Here is a 24,278-nt window from a genome sequence, read left to right on the forward strand (position 1 = left end):
TCATAATACTAGCTTAGAGGATAATTTTGAGGTAGGGCAAAAAGACGGCCAATGTTTGCCATAATCTTTAATTCCCCAAGCACTGCTATTGTGCGATTCTTGATCTTGTCCAGAAAGACCTCTTGAGCCATCCATCTTATTTTTGAAACAAACTAAGAAATAAAAAATAAACCAATATTCCAAGCATGAAAGTGGAAGATGAAATACATAGGTTTTATAAACTCGCCCTCTATAGGGAATGTCAAAAGCAAGCATCGAATACATGTTCCTCATGATGGAACTCACTTCCAACAATGATAGGTATTGATTTTTTTTTCGACTCTTAGGGGTGCGAGGGAAATACACTTAAGTTTTTCTAGTATAATCACCCTCTGTGCTCCCTTGAAATTCAATGAAAAGAGTTTTGTTTTCCAAACATCCCTTGATTGTGGATAAAGACAATTCAAGACTACACTAGATTAAGTTTACAATAAGAGAATTAACACAGAAAGAGTTTGAATTACTTACATTTTCAAAATTTAGTTCACTTACTCTTCCCATGCGATCAAATTTTGTTGTTGTTGAATCCCATCAATTTCCTTTTTTTTTGTAGCAGCCCTCTCCCCAACAGGAACTATAGTTTTAATTCTTTCAAGTGCTCTCTTCACATCTGTGTTTAATTCATGGAAGAAGGAGAGATTGTTGAGCTCATACTCCAAAAACAAATTATAGTTCAAAGTTATTGTATTGGTTGGTATGTACTAAAAACAAAACAAACTCCAACCAAAGGAGGTGCAAGTAGCTTGTTTACCTAGAAAACTAGACATGCCAAATGCCCTCTACTAAGAGGATACCATCCCAGAGTCTCCTTCACCTCCTTATTCCTAGCATTAATAATTACTTGACGTTCTTGTGAGGTTAATGTGCTCATAAATGCCTGAGCATCGCATTCATAAATGTTGTTGGCGTTAATGAGAGCATCACTTAAACTCAGCTTCATGGCATCATGTTCATTCAATTTGCATCAATCCAATTCCAAGATTAGTTTAAGTAAAATAAAAATGGCATTAATGAGAACATCCCTTAAACTCGACTTTATGACAACATGTTCATTCAATCTGCCAATCCAATTCCAAGATTAGTTTAAATAAAAAGGTAAACAAATAATTAAAAAAAAGTTAACAATGAAAAAATGGCATTAATGAGAACATCCCTTAAACTCGACTTTATGATAACATATTCATTCAATATGCATCAATCCAATTCCAAGATTAGTCCTAAGTAAAAAGGTTAAATAAATAATGAAAAAATAGGCAAAAATGATTTGGGTCTTACGAATTCATCCTTTACAAGCTCAGATGTCTTCCGTTGGTCTATCAGTGTGCACATAACATGTATGTGCCTTGCCCTAGTTTCCTTGTAAGACTCCTTGATGGGCAGACATCCATGCCATTGTCCTGTGGTTGCCTTCTCACACGATAATACAAATCTGACCTCTGCTCCAATTCTTTCTCGAACATATCATTGACCTCTCTCTGCATTGGAGACCAAGACTCTCTCTTTGCTCAAGTAGCCACCATCTCCTCCCCACTCCCTATGCAAATGGATATAATGAATGCTCCCTTCACGAGGAGATAACCCTCATACTGAAATGCACTCTTTAGTGCAGCCACACCCCTCACTCTAGCATAGGTGATGAGTCTACAAAGAGGGATCTTGGGATAGTCATCTGAGCTAAGCCTAGACTTTGAAATGATGTCTCCCCCAGTGACAAGATCCAAGTCAATATCCTCAATTTTCGAATCAATCTCATCTTCTACTCCCTCAGTGTCATGAAGATTTGTAGTATCCTCTGTGTTCATAGGCATATCACCTCCCATATCTACCTTAGCCTCCCCAAGGATACCCCCAAGAGCAAGGCTTCGGCTTCTCCAAGGAACCTTTTGGAATTCAATCCTAGCAACAATGTATATCTCGACCACATAGTTGCCTCTCAAGTGACGGTGCTACTACGTTCTCTTTACCCTTCCCCCTTGTCTGAGGTGGAGGAGTTGTGCTCTCCCTCATATCCATCTGCAACAGTAACTCAAACAACCACAAGAAATAAACAATTCTTCACAATGCCATTAGAATAATAAAATTGAGATGCTGTGAAGTCAATTGCGATGATAGAATTAAGACGCTGATTTCTTTTCAAAAAAAGAATAAAGAGGGCATACAAGTGCTCGTGATGTTGCGGCCTTCTCCACATCTAATTTGCTTAAATTTTTGGCACCTTACTAGAATGTAAGGAAGCCCTTTCTGCACAAAATATGGGCTTGTTAAATGGTCAAAAGAATGTCCAAGTGACGCTATTAGGAGACCATGATGTCGCGGTCTCCTTGGCCCTCCATTCACTATTTTTTTAGGATTTCAAATCTAACTTATCCTTGGTAATTATGCATCTTCCAAGAAGCAAAAAAAAGAGCCAAGGAAGAGTTCCAAAGAAATTTCAAAATGTTGCATAGATGTTGGGCTAATTTGGAGGCACCTAGCTCTTTTAGGTCAAGCAAATGGCTAAAAATTTGCCAAATAGCACTCTCAAGATGCCACGACATCGTGGTCTCCTCCAAGCCCCCTTTCTCCAGTTTTTTGGATATTCATCCATGCTACATTGGTATTTGGCTCAGCCTTTAAATGGGCCAAAAAAGGCTAAATAGCACTCCAAGGAGGCCATGACATTGCGGTCTCCTTCAAGCCCCCTTTATCCATTTTTTTGGGTATTCTTCCATGCTACATATGTATTTGGCTCAGGCCTTTGAATGGGCAAAAAAAAAGGCAAAACAACACTTCTAAGAGGTCGCAACATTGAAGGGAGCCCTCATAAGGGTAAGAAAAGGAGGCAAAGGGGGCTCCAAGGAGGCCGCGATGTCGTGGCCTCTTGGGAGGCTCCTCCAATAAATTTTAATGTGGCCATAACTTCATTAGATAGGACTTCAAATATGGTCATGTTTATAGTTGAAACGATTGGAATGATATGAATGAAGCTATTTTGCATGTTAGAGTGTGAAAATTATACAAGTTTAGAAATTTTTGTTTAAAATACTTATCTTTGTTTAAAATCAAGAAAAAGCTTTGTATGCCTTATGAAGGCCCCCAAAATCAAGCAAAGGAGACTCTTAGAAGGACATGATATTGTGGTCCCTTTCAAGCCTCCTTTTTGATATTTTTTTAAACTTTCAAAATGGTGCATCAAATGGCCTTAATGATTCAGAAATGGGCACTAAAGCCTTTGATCTAGCCCTCAAAGGAGGCCGTGATACCATGGTTCCTTTCAAGCCTCCTTTGTTATATTTTTTTGAACCTTCAAGATGGTGTATCAAATGGCCTTATTGATTCGGCAATAGGTACTAAAGCCTTTGATTGCTCCCTCAAAGGAGGCTGCGATATTGTGACCTCCAAGGAGACCTATCTCCCCATTTTTTGTCTCATTTTCGAGTTCCTTTTGTCTAAAAACATGATCAAAGAAAAGGGCCAAAGGAGGTCGAGATGTCTCCAATAGTTGTGATTGTTCAGGATCTTTTGGAGAGTCATGCTCCTTTATTGCTTGAGCCCTTTTAGGGGAAAACCATTGGCCATATGAAAGACCAAAAAACAAGGCTGAGGGGGCTCATAGGAGGCCGCAATATCACGGCCTCCTATGAGTCCCCTCGGCCCTATTTTTTTGTCTTTTATAAATCACAATCAATGCCCACTTCAAGGATCCGCTCTTCCCTTCAAAGGATCAAGAATCTCTTGGAGCCTTGTAGGACAAGACTAGATATGGAGAGGCCACTTCAAGAAAAAATCTTCCTGGAATGCACGTTCAACAAGAGCCCCATGAAGGGCAAAAACACGGGAGAGTGTCTCTCTTGAGACCGCGACCTCTTGGGAGATACTTTCTCTGATTTTTTTTTGCCTTTCAAAATCTTGAAAGTTAGGGGACTTGACTGACTTACTTGAGAAACGATAGGCTGAAGTTGTTGTCAGGTGCCAAGAGGAGGAGAGGGAGCTATGCTGTATGAAGAGAGTGGGAGAGGAGGAAGGAGTCTCACTTGCAGCTTTCTCACATACACAATAGGGGAATATACACAAAGGTGGAGGCTGAAAACACTTTTCCTCTTCTTAGTTGTGAAAGCTAAAAGAACTCTCTTAGTACAAAAGAATAGGTGAACCCTATATGTGGGTCTCAAACCAAACTCAGCTAACTAAGGTGGCATACTAATTGAGCCACTAACTAGAGTACATAAAGATAGCTATCATCCAGCTATTATTAATGGGCGGTGCACCAACCACATCTGCAGCTAACAAGTTGGTGACTTAAATGCACAATGGTCACCCTGGCATATCACGAGTGGAGCTCGATATCTCAACACTCCCCCTCGAGCTCAATCCCAATTCCTGCACACCAAGTAGGTCTCTGAACTTGTGCAGCTTCTCTGCACCCAATGCCTTCGTGAATATGTCAGCTACCTGATCCTTTATGCTGACATAAACTAGATCAATAAAACCTACTAGAACCTTCTCCCGCACATAGTGATAATGCACCTCAATGTGCTTTGTGTGGGGGTTAAAGGTCACTGTGCCTTAACCCCGGTTATGTACAATACTCAAACACATATATAAATGAATGAAAAAGAAGATTAGGGTGGTTCTGCACCCACTAAAACTTGTGTGGCTCTCTGTCTCTCTCTCTCCCTCTTCCATTCTTGCTTCCGTTGAGAGCACTCTCAACTGGTATCAGAGCCCGGGTGATCTAGCTGAGCGTGCGTGAATGCTTGAAGCTCAGCAGCTCTGTGGGAGGAAGGAGAAGCTTTGTGGGAAGCTTTGTGGGCGACTTTACTTGCATCCGAGTGTGCAGAGACCTTGGAGGAACCTTTGGAAAAGTCACTTTGGCTTTACGAAGTGGTTTTGAGAGCCTGTTAAGTGGTTTGAAAGAAAAAGTCGTTTTTTGAGCTTTTCCCTGTTCCGTTCGATGACAGAGACTCCGTATTGACTTGTAGAGGCAACTATTTCTTGCTTTTGGTGTCCACATTACTTCAGGAGCTTGGAAACACCTTCATTCTTGAATCTGGGATCATTTCATTGGATTTCTGACTCACTGTGTCAGTTTCTGCGTTTTTTGCCCGGGTGTTGGAACTCAAGTTTGGAGCAACCATTTGCAGATCTGTCAGTTCCAGTGGACTCAGGAGGTCCTAAAACTTCTATGCTGCTCATCATTTGCACTCCGGTGGAGTTTACAAACAGCTCTGTTTCCAAAAACGTTTTTCAGTCCGTGTGTTGGACCCAGTGATTGAGACCATGGTTTCCAAAACCGTCTGTCCCATTGCGTTTCGGACGCCCAAAAAACCCCTACCTATCAGTTCTTGCGTGATTCGGTGGAGGATTTTCAGAGTTATAGATCTCTGTGTATTCGATTTCGTCTCTCTGTTATGCATTTTTCATTCTAAGGTTTTGAAACCTTAGATTTATGCCACATGGCAGTGGATAAGTATTGACTCCCATTTCTCACTCATCGGTTGGGATTTTGGAGTTCTGGCAGAAGAGAGATATTTGCAGATTTTCTTGCTGAGTCCGATTATGCAATGGCGCCCATGTTTTGAGGCATCTCAAGTTCTAATTTCAGTAGCGCTCATTACCGTGGGACTATGATTTCTTGAGCATACCTTATGCAGATCACTCTGGTTGTAGTTTGAGCACTGTGCGCTCATTCGTGGTATGCATTGGGTTGCAGTGGATGATTTATAGGCCATTTGGATGCATTGCGGTCCTTGTTGGATGCGCTGATAGGCCCAAATTGCCTTGTGGGATGCTATTTTTTATGGACGCTTTGCACATGGATGCTATTTTATGCTGAGGGACAGCTTTGACACATTGCTGGTGATGCACTGATAGTGCTATGCTCTCTTGGATGAGATATTATTGATGCATATGCCAGTGGACGGTGTTTATGCTTGAGTCATTTGGCACTTATTGGCATTTTCTTTTGGGCCAGATTTGCTCATATGGATGCATAGTATATGCACATGAGTCAGATGCATCTTTTGATGCTTTGAGCTTTGAGTTTTGGTGATATTTCACTCTATTGTGGCATACACATTTGGGTGCACCTGGTATTTGGTGTGATTCTCTCTTGCAGGCACTAGCATTTGGGATTTTGTTTCATTTGCATCATGGCATCCTCTTCCATGTCTGAAAAGGAGTTTTTCAGCATTAAAAAGTTTGATGGGACAAACTTTTCTTTGTGGAAAGAACAAATAAGGGATGTGCTTATTCAAAAGAAGCAGATTAAACCCTTGGCAGGGATTGAAGCTAAGCCTGCAAATATGTCTGAGGATGATTGGAATGAGTTGGATGCATTAGCAAAGCGTACTATTAGACTTCATCTTGCAGAGTCAGTTTATTTCACAGTAGTAAATGAGCAGACTACAGAAGATTTGTGGAAGAAACTGTGTGCCACTTATGAGAAGGAAACTGCCTCCAATAAAGTTTACCTCATGAAGAGGTTGTTTGAGCTGCAGATGAAGGAAGGGGTCTCCATTGCTTCTCACTTGAATGAATTCAATATTATTTTCAGCCAGCTTCAGGCTCAGAAGATGAATTTTGATGCGGAGACTAAGGCAATATTTCTCTTATGTTCATTGCCATCCTCATGGGATACCTTCCGTACATCTAACAGTAACTCTGCACCTGGTGGAGTACTGAAATTTGATGATGTTATAGGTAGCTTGTTGGCCGAGGAGATTAGACGGAAGTCTATGGACGGCAACAAGCAGGATGCAGCCTTAAATGTGCAAAGGGGCAGATCACAGTTCAGGGGGAAGTCCCAAGAAAGAGGGAAGTCTCGTAGCAAATCTAGGGCACAGAACATTGAGTGTTACCATTGTGGCAAGAAGGGCCATATGAAAAAGGATTGCTACAAGCTGAAAAGAGAGCAAAAGTATAAGAAAAAGAATGCAAATTGGGGTGCAAATCAAAAGGAAGAGAGTCCAAGGGAGGACAAACGAAAAGTGAAGATCGAGGAGGTCAATGCAGTCACACATGATAGTGACAATGACGTTCTCTTCATGTCTAGTTTATCTACAGAGTTGCTTGCCACTTCAGATGATGCATATTCCCAGGATTGGATTTTGGATTCTGGTGCTTCATTCCATGTTACTCCCCATAGGGAATGGTTCTCCACTTATGACAGTGGAAAGACAGGTTGTGTGCATCTTGGAAATGACTATGCATGTGACATAGTGGGAGCAGGTGACATAAAGTTTTCTTTTGCAAATGGGTCTGCATTTGTTTTGAAACATGTGAGACATGTGCCTAAGCTGACCAAGAGTCTTATTTCAGTGGGTCAGCTAGATGATGCTGGTTTTCACACCACTTTTGGCTTTTAGAGTTGGAAAATTCAGAAGGGCTCTATGCTTTTGGCCAGGGGTGCCAAGTGTGGGACTTTGTATCCCTTACATGTATCAGGGGTATTTGATCATGTTGTTGCAATAACCGAGTAGCCAAGCACTTCTTTGTGGCATTGCAGGTTGGGGCACATGAGCCAGAATGGAATGAAACTCTTATGCCGTTTGGGTTATGTACCGCATTTGAGTTTCTCTGATTTTGAATTTTGTGAGCACTGTCTCTATGGGAAGCAGACTAAATCAGCCCATAAAAGAAGGGGAAAGAAAGAGTTTGAAATGCTTGATTTGGTGCATTCAGACGTATGTGGTCCCATGCCTACACGGTCATTAGGCGGGGCTGAATACTATGTGACATTCATTGATGATGCAACTAGGAAAGTGTGGGCTTATGCTATAGCTCGGAAGAGTGATGTGTTCCAGGTATTTCAAAAATGGCTGGCCTTGGTTGAGAATCAGTCAGGTAGAACGCTTAAATGCCTACGGACTGACAATGGCGGAGAGTATCTCTCTCATGACTTTCAGCATTTCTGTGATACACGTGGTATTAAAAGGGAGCTCACATCCCCTCGTACTCCAGAGTAAAATCCAGTTGCAGAAAAGATGAACCGTACCATTCAAGAAAGGTTGCAATGCATGCTTTCCAATGCAAGTCTTTCTGGTGGTTTTTGGGCTGAGGCAATGAAGACTACAGTGCATGTGATCAATAGATCACCTAGTAAGAGTTTGGATGGTGGTATTCCTGAAGAGGCATGGAGTGGCAAGAAGCCCTCTTACTCTCATTTGCGTATATTTGGGTGTGAGGCATATGCACATGTGCCAAAAGAGCTTCGAAAGAAGCTAGATCCTAAGTCTAGGAAATGCATCTTTCTGGGCTATGGTGAAAGTGGAGAGATGGGCTATCGTCTCTGGGATCCAGAAGCAAAGAAGATCATACGCAGCCATGATGTGGTCTTCAATGAGAAGAAGATGCATAAGGCACCCATGAGGGATGTGGAAATGAGGAGAATCACTTTCCAGGATGTGAATCCACCTGCATATGTTGATAGACAGCAAGCTGTCCATGCACCAAATGTGCAAGAAATGGTACCACCAAGTACTCCCACAGGTATACAATCAAGGGTAGATGATGGATTATCTATTGGTGGAAATGATGAGCTAAATGTGGCTGATATGCAGGTGGGACAGCAAGCTGAAATGCCCTTGAGAAGATCATCTAGAGTGTCTAGACCACCTGATAGGTTTGTTCCAGGGGTAGACTATGTGTTGCTTACTGATTACGGGGAGCCTTCTTGCTACAAAGAGGCTATGATGCGTGAGGATCAACGCAAGGGGAGTATGCTATGCAATCAGAGATGAGTTCACTTATGAAGAATAAGACTTGGGACTTGGTTTCTTTGCCACATGGAAAGAAAGCATTGCCATGTAAATGGGTCTACAAAATGAAGGTCACAGGTGATGATGTGCCTAGGTACAAGGCCCGTTTGGTTGCTAAAGGGTTCAAGCAAGAGAAGGGTGTGGACTTTGATGAGATATTCTCTCTGGTTGTGAAGATGACCACACTTAGATGCATGCTTGGACTAGTGGCATCAGAGGATATGGAGCTTATGCAGATGGATGTCAAGACAGCTTTCTTGCATGGGGATTTGCATGAGGAAATTTACATGATGCAGCCGGAAGGCTTTGAAGAAAAGGGCAAAGAGCATTTAGTTTGCAAGCTGAAGAAGAGTCTCTATGGTCTTAAGCAAGCACCTAGAGAATGGTATCAGAAGTTTGATGCTTTCATTCGGTCCCAGGGTTTCAGAAGGAGTGAAATTGATCACTGCCTCTACACTAAAAGGGCTAAGGATAGTAGCCTGATAATCCTGGCACTATATGTGGATGATATGCTATTGGCTAGCAAGAATACTTATGAGCTAGATGCATTAAAGGCCAAGTTGCATGAGGCCTTTGATATGAAGGATTTGGGATTTGCAGGTCATATTCTTGGTATGCGCATCACGCGTGATCGGAGTAGGAAACTCCTTTGGCTTTCACAAAAAGAGTATGTTACAAAAGTATTGCAGCGTTTCAATATGGAGGGGGGGAAGGAAGTGAGTACTCCATTGCCTCCATATGTGAAACTGAGTCATACAGATAGTCCCAAATCAGATGAGGAGAGGGCCATGATGGCCAAGGTTCCTTATGCATAGCGGTTGGGAGTCTTATGTATGCTATGATAGCTACTAGACCAGACATTGCATTTGCAGTGGGAGTTGTTAGCCGCTATATGGCTAATCCAGGAAAGAGGAATTGGGAGGCAGTTAAGTGCATCATGAGGTACATGAAGGGTTCCAAGGAGATGTGCATTTGCTTTGGTAAAGGAGACATGCGTGTACTTGGGTACACAGATTCAGACTATGCAGGGCATGTGGATAGTAGGAGATCCACTTCTGGTTATGTGTTCACCTTTGCAGGTGGTGCAGTGTTGTGGATGTCTTATGCACAGAAGTGCGTTGCTTTGTCTACCACAGAGGCTGAGTATGTTGCAGCCACAGAGGGTTGCAAGGAGGCTATATGGCTTGATCGGCTAGTGGGAGATTTGGGGATTCATACAGGTGTACCGACATTGCATAGTGATTCCATGAGTGCTATTCAGCTAGCACGGAATCCGGTCTTTCATGCAAAGACCAAACACATTGAGGTCAGGTACCATTTCATCAGGGAGGTACTTGAGGACAAGCGCATAGAGCTTGTCAAGGTTCATACAGATGATAACCCTATAGATATGCTGACAAAGAGTCTACCTAGTCAGCGGTTTGAGTATTGTCGTGTATTGATGGGCATTGGATAGTATGCTCACTGGTTGTTCTCCCTTAAAGGCACATTGTCCTTTAAGTGGGAGGTTGTGGGGGTTAAAGGTCACTGTGCCTTAACCCCGGTTATGTACAATACTCAAACACATATATAAATGAATGAAAAAGAAGATTAGGGTGGTTCTGCACCCACTAAAACTTGTGTGGCTCTCTGTCTCTCTCTCTCCCTCTTCCATTCTTGCTTCCGTTGAGAGCACTCTCACTTTGTTCTAGCATGATAGACTAGGTTATTGCCAAGTGTATACTGCTCATGTTGTCACAATAAATGACAACTGGCCCATCTGTAGAGTGATGCATATCATAAAGTAGCTTATGCAACCAGGCTACCTCACATGCAGCCATTGCTGCACCCCTGTATTTAGCCTCTGTGCTCGACAAGGCAATTGTAGGTTGTTTCTTGCTGCTCCAAGTGACTGCAGCACTCCCAAAAGAGAACACATATCCACCATTGGTAGATCGTCTATCAAAAATACTACTAGCCCAATCAGCATCAGTGTATTCATGCAATTGTATCTGAACCCCAGTCTCATAAAATAGTCCATACTGCAATGTGAACTTCACATACCTCAGTATGTGTCTAGCCGCATCCAAATGCGGTTTCCTTGGAGCCTGTATAAACTGACTTAGCAAACCAATAGCATAGCTCAAATCTGGCCTGGTAATAGTCATATAAATCAAACTTCCTACTATGTGTCTGTACATAGTAGGGTCTTCCAGAAGCTCACCTGCCTTTGCGCTCAGCTTCACATTCTGCTCCAAAGGAACTGAAATAGGCTTACAGCTTGTCATCCCATATTTGGACAGCATGTCCAATCCATAATGCCTCTGCAAGAGCCATATCCCACTTGTGGATCTAATCACCTCAATGCCCAAGAAGTAACGTAGCTCTCCCAAATCCTTCATCTCAAACTTCTGCTTTAATAGAATTTTCACATGAAGGATATCTTCATCACTATCACCTGTGATGATCAAATCATCAACATAAATGACAAGAAGCATAATGCCTTTCTCTGTTTTTCTCACATAAAGTGAGAAATTGGCCTTGGAAATCTGAAAGCCAATAGTGACAAGGTACTGTCCTATCTTGTCAAACCATGCTCTGGGTACTTGCTTCAAGCCATACAAGGCCTTCTTCAACCTGCAAACAAACTTAGGATGAATAGCATGAACATAACCTAGTGGCTGCTCCATATAGACCTCTTCTTGCAAATCACCATGCAAGAAAGCATTCTTTACATCCATTTGATGTAAAGGCCATCCCTGTGATGCAGTCATAGCAATGATTGCTCTTATGGTTCCCATCCTTGCAACCAGACTGAGTGTTTCTTCATAATCAATGCCATATGTCTGTGCATACCCCTTGACAACTAATCTTGCCTTGTATCTATTCACAGAACCATCTACATTGTGCTTCACCTTATAAACCCACTTGCAGCCAATTGCATTCTTGTCTTTAGGTAAAGGCACCAATTCCCATGTAGCATTTGCTTCCAAGGCATCCATTTCTTCATCCATGGCTTTCTCCCATTTTTCTTTTCCCATTGCTTGCTCAAAAGAAGTGGGTTCTGGTTCATGTATCACTTTGACCATATAGGCATAGTGAATGGCTATAAATCCATTATATTTTAGCCTATCCACAGGATACCTAGCTCTGGTAGACCTACGCAAAATAGGCTCACTACTAGATTCTCTCAAAACATCCCTTGTCTTCCTTACTCCAGGTGTAACAATAGAAGGAATACCTAACTCATCATCAAGGCTCTATTCTAAGCCACTGGATTCACCATCCACATGAGAGTGACCTGGATTCACATCAACCATGGGCTGATCTATTATCTTTTCCTTTTTGTGATACTTGCATACAACTATCTGCATTGCTTTGAGGAGATCCTCCTGATCTCAATTTGCCTGTCCAGGGAAAAGTATGTGAACCACTGCTAGAGGACACTACAGGTCCACTAATATTTTGTGACTGTTGCTGTGAATTCTGTGCAGCATTACCATTTTATGCATCTACATCATCAATCACATTTACTGGTTTATACCAGCTACTCATCTCATCAAAAACATCTCTACTCACTGTAAACTTACGAGTAGAAGGGTTATAGCATCTATACTCTTTCTGCTGCACAGAATAACCAATAAAGATGCACTTCTTAGCCTTTGGATCCAACTTGGATCTCAACTCATCTGGCACATGAACATAGGCAATGCAACCAAAAACTTTCAAATGAGAAATATCTGGTTTCCTACTAGTATACCTCTCCTTTGGCATCATGCCATGTATTGTTGCAGTGGGAGTCCTGTTCATTATGTAGACTACCGTAGCAACTGCTTCAGCCCAATAATAATCTGGCATGTCTTTTTGTTAAGCATGGCACAAGATACCTCTCCAATATGCCTGTTTTTACTTTCTGCAAGTCCATTTTGTTGTGGGATATGACTGCATGAATATTGCTGCTTTATGCCATGCTTCTGTAGGAAACTTGCAAACTCATTTGAGAGGTACTATCCCCCTCCATCTGACCTTAGGCATTTTATTTGCAGGCTTGTTTCTTTTTCAACCATAGCTTTAAAAGCTTTGAAATGTGCAAACACTTCACTTTTCTTTTTCATAAAATACACCCAAACTTTTCTGCTGCAGTCATCAATAAAAGTGACAAAATAATGACAGCCTCCAATAGATGCAACTTTAGTAGTCCACACATTAGAGTGGATTAATTCCAATGGCCTCTTACTCTCTTGAACATGTCTAGGAAATGGTTCCCTTCCCTGTTTTCCAAATTGACAGGCTTAACGTACCTTATGCATTTCTGCAACCTTGAACTTAGGCAATCCTATAATAATATTGTGGGCCTGCATTAATTTAAGTCGCTGTACATTAACATGACCAATGCGTTTATGCCAGATATCAATATCTGCAACTACACCGGTCCCATGTGCAAACATTGTTGCACTCAATTTAGGCATGTCCGCATCCAACGTAAACATCCTGCCCTTCTTCTTCCCTTTTGCTATCAAGCGACCTTTATTTTTCATATCCCCAACAAAGCATCCATGAGGATTAAATCTGACCTACAAGCCCTGCTCAACCATTTGACCAATAAAAACTAGGTTCTTGGTGATATTCGGGACATGAAATACATCAAACAAGTATTTCTTTTTTCCATCCTGCATAGACAAAGGAATTTTACCAATTCGCACAATAGGATGTGCAGTATCATTGCCAGTCTCCACAAATCCCGGTCTTTCCATTTTCCTTGCATCATCCTACATCCATTCTGCATGACCTGTCATCTGGTTCGATGCACTTGAGTCAACATACCACACATCATTGCTTTCTTCTACACTTGTCATAGAATTAGTCATGTGCTGCACCATAAAGAGATGCTCATTTCTGTCATCACCCTATCTACTAGAGGATGCATAATTGCCTTGTTGCAATTTTCCAGTCATGATATCATTCTGCTTTTTATAGCAATCTTTGATGCTATGATCCATTTTACCATAGTAGTAGCATTCAATATTGATGTTTGCATTTTGGCCTCTCTGCCATCCACCACGACCTCTTTGGCTCCCCCCGCCTCTAAAGTTACCACGTCCTCCTCCAAAGGACTGGTTTTCTTGAATTTGATGCATATTCTGATTTCTACACGGCCTCCAAATCGTCCTGCTCTACCTTTGCCTCTACCTCTTCCAGCATTTGAGTAGAAGACAGCTTCTTTTGAAGTTCCTCCTGAAGAAGATGCAGCACCATTTCTCTGCTCTTCAGAAATTAGAAGAGAAATCAACTCCTCAAAATCAGGGAAACTCTCACGGATGGCAATGGATGTCCGGAATTGTGCAAATCCTTTCCTAGACCATGCAAAGGTCACGGAAACTAAATGATCATCTTCCACTGGCGACCCAATAGAAGCAAGTGCATCTGCAATCGCTCATATTTTCTCTCTGCACATTATGCAACTCCTGCTTGAGCTTGCATTTTCTTGGCTTGCATATTTGTGCTATAAATTTTTGTCAAAGTATCCCATGCCTCCTTCGACGTGCTTGCATCCTGAATATGCATAATCATAGAATCTGAAATACTAATAGATAGCCAATACATAACTTTTCAGGCTCTCTCATGCCGACCTTAAAAGCCTGCAACTCCTATTGATTGGGGACATTAGGAATAACTGGTTCTTGTTCAGTTCTAGTAATGAACTGCCAATAGTTTTTCCCTTTAGGAAATTCGTCATTCTAAACTTCCATGCTTGGAAGTTGTTCTTGTCAAGCTTTTCAGTGACAATCTATGAAAGAGCATCAGACGACATTATAGAACACTGCAAAATATTTTGTCACTGCAAAAATACACAACTTCTGCCTCACAAGGGCAAATCTGTAAAACTGACGAGAGTGGTATTTGACCACACAGTCACTTCCTAGTGACGATTATGCATCAACAGGCAATAAGAATGATTCTATCACTCCCAATATCTCTGTGCATAGGCATACGATGTAATTTCTGCGATAACTTTTCATTGACCTGCAGAACAGTGGTCGCACACCAAAAACAGGGCACTTTCCTGAGTGCCTGCGAAAAACTTCCGCCACCAAAACGGGCCCCAAAATGGCCTCGAATCAAAAAAATAATTTTACCAAGGGCTTCGCCTCCTCCCGTAGCATATACTACCCTCTCGCCACACCGCGAAGGGCGTCCCAATCTGAGAGAGTCCACTCTTGCACTTTTCGGCTGTGCTACCTGTAGAGATTTGGTCCCAAACTCGAAAAAAAAGGAAAGCAACACTGATCCTCTTACTAGGACACCGCGAACTTGGTTTGATTTATTGAGCTCCTTACCACAAACCGAGCTTTGATACCATGTGAAGAGAGTGGGAGAGGAGGAAGGAGTCTCACTTGCAGCTTTCTCACATACACAATGGGGGAATATACACAAAGGTGGAGGTTGAAAATAGTTTTCCTCTTCTTAGTTGTGAAAGCCAAAAGAACTCTCTCAGTACAAAAGAATAGGTGAACCCTATATGTGGGTCTCAAACCAAACTCAGCTAACTAAGGTGGCATACTAACTGAGCCACTAACTAGAGTACATAAAGATAGCTGTCATCTAGCTATTATTCATGGGCGGTGTACCAACCGCATCTGCAGCTAACAAGTCGGTGACATAAATGCACAATGGTCACCCTGGCATATCACGAGTGGAGCTCGATATCTCAACATGCTGGCAATTATTGCAACTTTGAGCCAATCCTATGGCTCCGTGAGTCAAGAAAGGGAGTCGAGGGAGTTAAGCAAAGGGAGTCAGGGAGAGTAGTTGAGAGTAATAAAAATCCCTTGACCCCCTACTTAGAATATATATATATATATATAAACCCCTAATGTCCTACTTAACAATTTATCTTTGACCTCCTTAAGAACACACTCCCACAGAATCTTACAGCTTAGGTTACACCTTAATCCCAAAACCCACAACCCAACTCCATTAATGAAACAATAACAACCATCCTCCCTTCTTTACCTAATGCCTTCTTCCCATGCATGTAGCAACCGCCCCTCCGTTATCTTTCTTTTCACTTTTATAATTTTCTTGTTTCTTCACTTTGCTACCTTCCTTGTGAGATGTCCTCTTTTCTTCTCACTCTCGGTGCTTGCTCTCCCTTCATTACTCATGTGTGATCCAAGCTACAAGGTTGCCCATCACTACTTGTTCACCTTCATGACTCATTCATCTATGGGGCTACAAAGCTGGTCGCAATTGTCCTGTATCCTTACTACCTCATGTTGTGCCACCTTCTTCTCTCAGATAGTAAGGTGATATGTGCTCTGCTCTAACTTACTCGCTTGGCACTTGATGCACTATTTCATAGTTATTGATATAACCCTAATTATTTATACACACACACACACACACACACACCCACACACACCGACCCCACCTTTCTTTTCCCTTTTCAAATCTACATTATGTAATTCCTTATTTTTCATTGATATGGTTTTTTAAATTAACGTCTTATTTCTTAAATGTTCGACCAAACGGCTCTTGGATATCACTTTTTCTTAGTTGCTGCACTTGGACATCACAATTCCCTCCTTGTGGATAGACAGAGGTAATATGATTTGAAACAGAACAATTGATGTTCTATTGTTACAAAAACCCTAGTTTTCCCTAGCTACCAATGTGAGATATGTTTCTAGTTTCTATCACATTCAACACTGTATAAGAATTTCTAGTCCTTGTCCATATTTTGGCAAGATTTACAATTATGTGAAGAACGTTGCACCCAAGATGATGTCTATGTTGGAAATTGGGTTGTTGTATCCTGACAATATATGCTTTGGATTTCTACCTGAATGTTTAACCATTGAATTTTTTCTACTTTGTCCATGTGTATTACATGCTAAGAAACTACATGAAGGGCCTTATAAGCTAAGGTTAGAGCCATGCTTGAGATCATATGTCTCAAGAGTCGAAGGTTTTGAAGTTTTACTGATGATTGGTCCTTATCATGATGACTAACATATGATGGCATTGCTTTACAATTGCAAATCCTTGGGGCTATTTGCCTTGGGAGTTTTATCCAAGGAAGAATAGCTAATAGTGATAATTAAGATTATACCTTATGGTTATAGGAACTATGGTATCTCTTTCAGCTGAGCATTAATATTGAACTGCTCACCAAGCTGTCTTTCTTCAGCAAGATTGATATCTTCTACTTCATCTCTGACCTCACCTTCCACATGGTCCTCATATTTTTGTAATAATCATTGGGAAGAAGTGTCACTAAGACATCGATTGAGATCTTGTTGTTTGCAGGTAGTTTTCTTCCCATTGGTAGCAACATTGCTTGAAGTCCTTTGATATCTTTCATTGCAGTAGCAGGTTCTTGTGGAGCTACTCTATTTTTAGGAGTAGGTTCTTGTGGATCTACTACCACTGTGTACTTGATGTCCGTGTTGCACCATTGAACATTGTGATCTCCCACATGTACCACTTCTATGATACTCATCATAATATAGTGATATAGGTTCTATGTATCAAATCAAAGTAGGATCACAATGTATGAGAGATCTTTTGTTTTTGTTGGGCCCATGTTTCTACTAAGAAAGTTGCCAGTGAAAATAGTTCATCATTCTCATTGGAAGGTTCTTGTGTGACTTTCATTGTGCTTGGCATGGTTGGTTTGACATGTGTAGTTGTCACAAAGCTTGATGCCAAATTTTGTACTAAGGAAGGTTCTTGTATTAATATCTCTTTTTGGAGATAGGTTCTTGTGTAACTGCTATTTGGCATGAGGATGATGCAATGAATTCGAAGGCATTTTGGTAGACTGGTGGTTGAGTAGGTTCTTGTGTTTTAGTCTCTTTCTTTGAGACAAGTTCTTGTGTAGCTACCCGATAGGAGGTAGAGGACGATCTTTGTGTGTGATCCTCTTGTAGTGGTGCTTTTCTTTTGTCCTTGTGAGTAGGTTCTTGTGGTTCTACCTTTTCAAGGTAGGTTCTTGTGGTTCTGCTCTCCAATCTTTGCCTTGATTTTCCATAATCAATAGGCCCAAAGTTTGTTGTTTGCCTCTCATTTGTTGAGGATGAAGATTTAAGAGGCTTGGGCCTCCATTCCTTGTTTTGATCTTTATTGAGCACATAGTCATTGCTACTGGAAGATGATGGAGGTGCTCTTGTTACACTTAGTACCTTGGGTATCTTGTTATACCTAGTACCTTGGGTATCCAAATATAAGTGTTTCCAATGTAATATCACTGGGCCTCTAGTAATCTTGTGGAAACCCAATGGTATTGTACCTTTCTTGTTGGATGGCACTGTTTTGTTCTTTGATGTTGGGGTTTGTTGTTTGCATGATGGGGTGGCTTTTGATGTTGAGGTTTTGCTAGAACCCAAATATATGATTCACCTTCAAAGTACCCTTGGCCTTGTAGTGGATCCTTTCGGACCCACACTTGCCTAGTTGCTCTTCTTTTTCATTTTCTTTGTTGGTGAGGTGCTTGCTGAGGTTGAGAAGTGGAAGTGGATGTTGATGAGGCAGTCGATCAAGCGAGCGATGTCGAGCGAGCAGGACCAAATAAGCGAGCAAGAAAAAGTGAGCAAAGCAGAAATGGTTGGGCTACCAACACATAATCTCATTGTATGTATGTACTTATCATTAATAAAGATTTATAGTGCTTCCTCAACATTAAACATGATTATGACATAATATTGCAACTGCACATTAGTAATAGTGTTCTATAGTCTATGAGATGAGCTTAAATAGAAATATCTGGCTATCAATAACAGGTACTATATAGTTGAAGTGCATCACTTGACAAAAACATAACCTCACTATATGCATGTATTGATCGTTAATAAAGCTTTATCGTATCACCATAATTTTGAAGATGACTATAATATAAGTCTACATTAGTTATTGTGTTATTTATTCTCATGAGATGATCTTGCATAGAAATGCTTTGGCTACCAAAAAGTAGTATATATTTTAAGTGCATCATTCAATAAAAACTTCAACGTCGAAATGATCATAACATGTTATTACGAGTGGTCTTGGTCTAAATCTAGTGCAAGAAACTAGCAAAATTCTATTAAATTCACATTTTGCTAGATGAATTTTCTCTAAATGGTGCAAAAGGTCATGATAGTCATCTAAATCATGCCTTGCAATTCGTTTTGATATGTAACATGATCCCGTTTGGATTTGTAATTCAAAAGATACGGGACATCAAAATTCTCATTGTTTAGGCCAAAAGAGGGAGCGCGTTAACGTGCTGCCTATTTTGGCCCAAAAGATGAGAAATTTGGATGCCTAATTCTCATCTTTTGGGCCAAAACAAGCAACGCGTTAATGCGCTCCCTCTTTTGGCCCAAAAGATGAGAATTTTGACGTCCTGTATCTTTTGATTTACAAATCCAAATGGGGTCATGTTACATATCAAAACGAATGGCAAGGCATGATTTAGATGATTATTGTGACCTTTTGCACCATTTATTAAAAATTCATGCATCAAAATATGAATTTAATAAACAATTAGCTATTTTCTTGCATCGGAGGTAGAGGAAAGTTTACCTAATAGGGACAATGCCAATATGTTGTCTATTTTAGATTCTACCATTGATTTCTATAAGCAAAGATTGATTTGTTTTGAAATTTAATTAAAGAGATGTACTTACTCTTTAGATTTTGTATGGCTTTGAAGCTGAAGCTGGCTGTGCTGTCTTTCTCTAAGGTTCTCTCAACGAGGGAATTTCCTCTCAGAAATCTCTCCCTATATTCCTCTCAAAATGAACACACTCTCTCTCACAAAGGACTCTCACAAAATCTCAAAGCTCTTAATGAACACTCAAGAATCCACGATGAATTGAAACTATCTCATGGACATAATTTCACAAACTCTCCCTAACATCAAGATAAGAGTGTGCCACTCACTCTAAAAGACTTGTGGGAAACCTATGCTCTGATACCATGTTAAAGAGCCAACATGTGATCGCCACTAAGCCTAGTGCACACAAGTTCAGCGGAAGAACTAAGGAGGCTCAAAGCACACTAAATAAGACATGAGAGGGAAATAGCAAATCTATCTCTCTTGCAATGTGTGTCATGTTTTCAACAATACATGATAGGCTTCTTATATAGAGAGAGCCTTAAGAATAGTCAAACCATGTGGGATCCTCTCATCCACATTTCTCCTTGTGGATATACTCAATCCACATCTCCACATCATGTAGTCCACATCTTAGGGTGGCTACTTTAATACATTCCTTATCACATACCTTTTCCCTTTAATCTATGTGCTTATGGCACCATATCTCAACAAGGGAGTCAGTGCCAACATCTACATGTAGTCGCCCCATCCCTTACATTGTCTGAGATATCTCTGAAAAGCATAGTGAGTGATGGTTTGATGCTTGGAGATAGGGGACATAGTCTACTACCTTCATGGTTGCACTATCGGTGACCTTCATGAGAGGTGGGGCCTTAGAGCAAGCCTTTGACATGGTTTGTTCACCAACTTCTTTTGGACCTTATTGAGTTTCTTGTGTTTTTTTTAAACTTTCTCCATGGAGCATGTCAGCTGTTGCAATCAAGTCCTTTGCCTACTACAATGGTTGTTTGAAAAATTTAGCAAGCTTGCCATCCTGCAAGATTTTTCAAGAGCAACCATTGTAATAGGAAAAGGACCTAATTGGAGTTGACATGATTCATGGAGAAGGTTCAAGAACAATAGGAGGAACTTGAGAAGGTTGAAAACAAGCAGCCATCAAAGAGACTCAAGACTGAAGTAGCCATTTTGGCATAACTAGATCAAGTCTTTTGACACGGTTTGGTCATCTACTACTGTAAGACTAAGTATTTTTCCTTTCACAATGGCTTATCACTCCATGAAACCCTTAGATCAAGTATTTGTCCTTTTGCAATGGCTGATCAGTCTATGCAAGCCTTGGCATAGGGCTACGTGGAGTATAGTTTACGCTTTGGCATGTAATACAAATTTCGTTATCATGGAACATGGTAGTAGCATATTTTTCTTGGCATGTAATATAGTTGTTATATTCAGAACATAAACATGGTCTAATACAAGTTTTTCTTTGACATGTAATAGTTCGATTTGGAATGTAATACATATTTTGTTGGATTCAAAACGTGAACATGGCTCTGATATAGATTCTACTTTGGCATGTAACACAAATTTTGTTAACACCTTCCTCACATAGATGGTATTTTCAATATAAAACATGGATGGTGTGGAAAGACTCGACTTTGATTAAAAGTGGTGCTAAGACCTATTTTGATAATCACAATGCATGTAATAAAAAACTAATTTAAAAGATGACAATGATTTCTCTTGGGCCTACTAATCTATTTATAGGCATTCAAATTATGAGACAAGCAGTTAATATGCACTTTGTAAGCACAAAAGAGTAGTACTTGGGTCTAAATCTACTCCAATAGATCCCAAGGCATCATCAATCTCTTTTATCCTCCACACAGTCATTCATAGACATATCTCACATTCTTCCATCTAACTTTTATGAATTGCACCCTCTTTCATGGACCTCCCTCCCCCACCTATGCAATCTCACTATGCAACCTCCTTGTTTGATCATTCTTCCAACATGTTATTCTACTGATTTGAAGTTCTATCATGTTTTTCAAGTCCATGAGCTCCACCCCCTGGGATTGTTCTTCCAACACATGCTGATCCTAGATCCTAAAAAAGAAAATTCGTTTGGATCATTTCAATGTGATCAGGGCCATTCAGTTGATCCTAAAACTCCCTTATTGTGTTGTGATGATTCTAAGACCTATCGGTCCTTTCTTATTTGCTATTCATTTAGATCATCATCACAAGGCCCCTCCATTAATCATGAAAGTCCCTTATTGGGGTGTGAGGATTTTGAGACTGGTCAGGTTTTTCTTATTTTCATTATGATTATAAGGCCACTTTGTCTTATTATGTTTGTCATTCAAAACAATTCAATGCATTGTGATTATGTCCTCAAACTTGCTTAGCACGTTGTGTGATGATTTTGAGACCTGTCATGTTCTTTATATTTGCATTCTCATTTGGTTCATGACGATGCATATAAGGCCCTCCCTCAATTATGAAACTCCCTTATAGCATCATGTGTGGACTCCAAGACCTATCAAAGGTCTATCTTATTTTCTTTTTAATTATGGCCCCTCCATCGATTCAAGTTCCCTCATCACTTTGTGTTGATTGGGTTACCCTTGTTGTGATGATTTCAAGACCGGTAGGGTTTTTCTTATTCCCATTGTGATTATAAGGCCCCTTCATCTTATTATGTTTGTCATTCTAAACATTACAATGCATTGTGATTATAACTCCCCTCCATCATATTATGTTTGTTGTTCCCCCCAATACAACATGAGATTAGCATCCTCCATCTATTCCAAAACTCCCTTATCATGTTGTGATGATTTTGAGAACTCTTAGAGTTTTCTTATTTAACTTTTTTTTTGGATCATCACAATGCAATTAGGGCTCCTCCATCCATCTAAAAACTCATCTATCATGTTGTGATGATACCAAGACCTACCGAGTTCTTCATATTCTCATTTTCATTTGGATTATGACAACACCTATAAGGCCCCTCCATTGATTGTGAAAATTCCTTATAGTGTTATGTGGACTCTGAGACCTATCCACCAATATCTAACTATTTGCTTTTTTGTTCAAAGAACTACAATGGTCAATGTTTGCTTGGGTGTAGCCATTTTTTTTAAGGTTCACAGTATTTTTTGTATATAGGTATCTTGCCTAACCCATAACTTATACATTGCTCTATGGAATTTGACAAACGTGTCTTCAAGTTGTAGTACACATTCTAACCTTGGACATGAGACTAAAATAATATGGAATAACAATTTGGAATAAGATCATTAAAGCATTACAAGTTCTATGTTGGATGTGAAGCATGCATCTTGAAGAGTATGGATACAATAAGTTATTCAAAAACATCAAAATTTTGTTCTACACACATGCAATCAAGTAATCATTTAAAAGTACACTACACAAGCTTATCCTCATCTCAAAAAAATACCTAATTGAGAGCCTTAGGCATGGTTTAAGAGGCCTCCAATATTGTGCTAAAAGTATGCACACCTAGAAGACAGGATGCAAGAAGTTGGATGAGCACATCATACACATGCTGGATATAATGCATGTTAGTGGTTGCCTAAACCAATCCCATGGTTGTCTATGATTGAGTTTTGGAATAGTTTAATTGTTTAATTTTGAAACCGTGCTAGCTTGGACTTAATGTGTGTGGGGGTTAAAGGTCACTGTGCCTTTACCCTGGTTATGCACAATACTCAAATGCATATATAAATGAATGAAAAAGAAGATTAGGGTGGTTCTGCACCCACCAAAACTTGTGTGGCTCTCTGTCTCTCTCTTTCTCCCTCTTCCGTTCTTGCTTCCGTTGAGAGCACTCTCAACTAGTATCAGAGCCCGAGTGATCTAGCTGAGCGTGTGTGAATCCCTGGAAGCTCAATAGCTCTGTGGGAGGAAGGAGAAGCTCTGTGGGAAGCTTTGTGGGTGACTTTACTTGCATCGAAGTGTGTAGAGACCTTGGAGGAACCTTTGGAAAAGTCACTTTGGCTTTGCGAAGTGGTTTTGAGAGCCTATTAGGTGTTTTTAAAGAAAAAGTCGTTTTTTGAGCTTTTCCCTGTTTCGTTCGATGATAGAGACTCCGTATTAACTTGTAGAGGCAAATATTGCTTGCTTTTGGTGTCCATTTCACTTCAGGAGCTTGGAAACACTTTCATTCTTGAATCTGGGATCATTTCATTGGATTTCTGACTCACTGTGTCAGTTCCTACGTTTTTCTACCCGGGTGTTGGAACTCAAGTTTGGAGTAACCATTTGCAGATTTATCAGTTCCGATGGACTCAGGAGGCCCTAAAACTTCTATGTTGCTCATCATTCGCACTCCGGTGGAGTTTACAAACAGCTCTGTTTTCAAAACGTTTTTCAATCCGTGTGTTGGACCCAGTGATTGAGACCATGGTTTCCAAAACTGTTTGTCCCATTGCATTTCGGATGCCCAAAAACCCCTACCTGTCAGTTCTTGCACGATTCGGTGGAGTATTTTTAGAGTTATAGATCTCTATGTATTCGATTTCGTCTCTCTGTTATGCATTTTTCATTCTAAGGTTTTGAAACCTTAGATTTATGCCACATGGCAGTGGATAAGTGTTGACTCCCATTTCTCACTCATCGGTTGGGATTTTGGAGTTCTGGCAGAAGAGAGATATTTGTAGATTTTCTTGCTGAGTTTGATTATGCAATGGCACCCATGTTTTGAGGCATCTCAGGTTCTATTTTCAGTAGCAGTCTTTTCCATGGGACCATGATTTCTTGAGCATACCTTATGCAGATCACTCTGGTTATAGTTTGAGCCATGTGCGCTCATTCGTGGTGTGCATTGGGTTGCAGTGGATGATTTATAGGCCATTTGGATGCATTGTGATCCTTATTGGATGCGTTGATAGGCCCAA

This window comes from Dipteris shenzhenensis, chromosome 21 (genome assembly GCF_047967505.1).
Source record: "Dipteris shenzhenensis isolate YYH24624 ecotype China chromosome 21, Dip_SZ_1.0, whole genome shotgun sequence".
Classification (NCBI taxonomy): Eukaryota; Viridiplantae; Streptophyta; class Polypodiopsida; order Gleicheniales; family Dipteridaceae; genus Dipteris; species Dipteris shenzhenensis.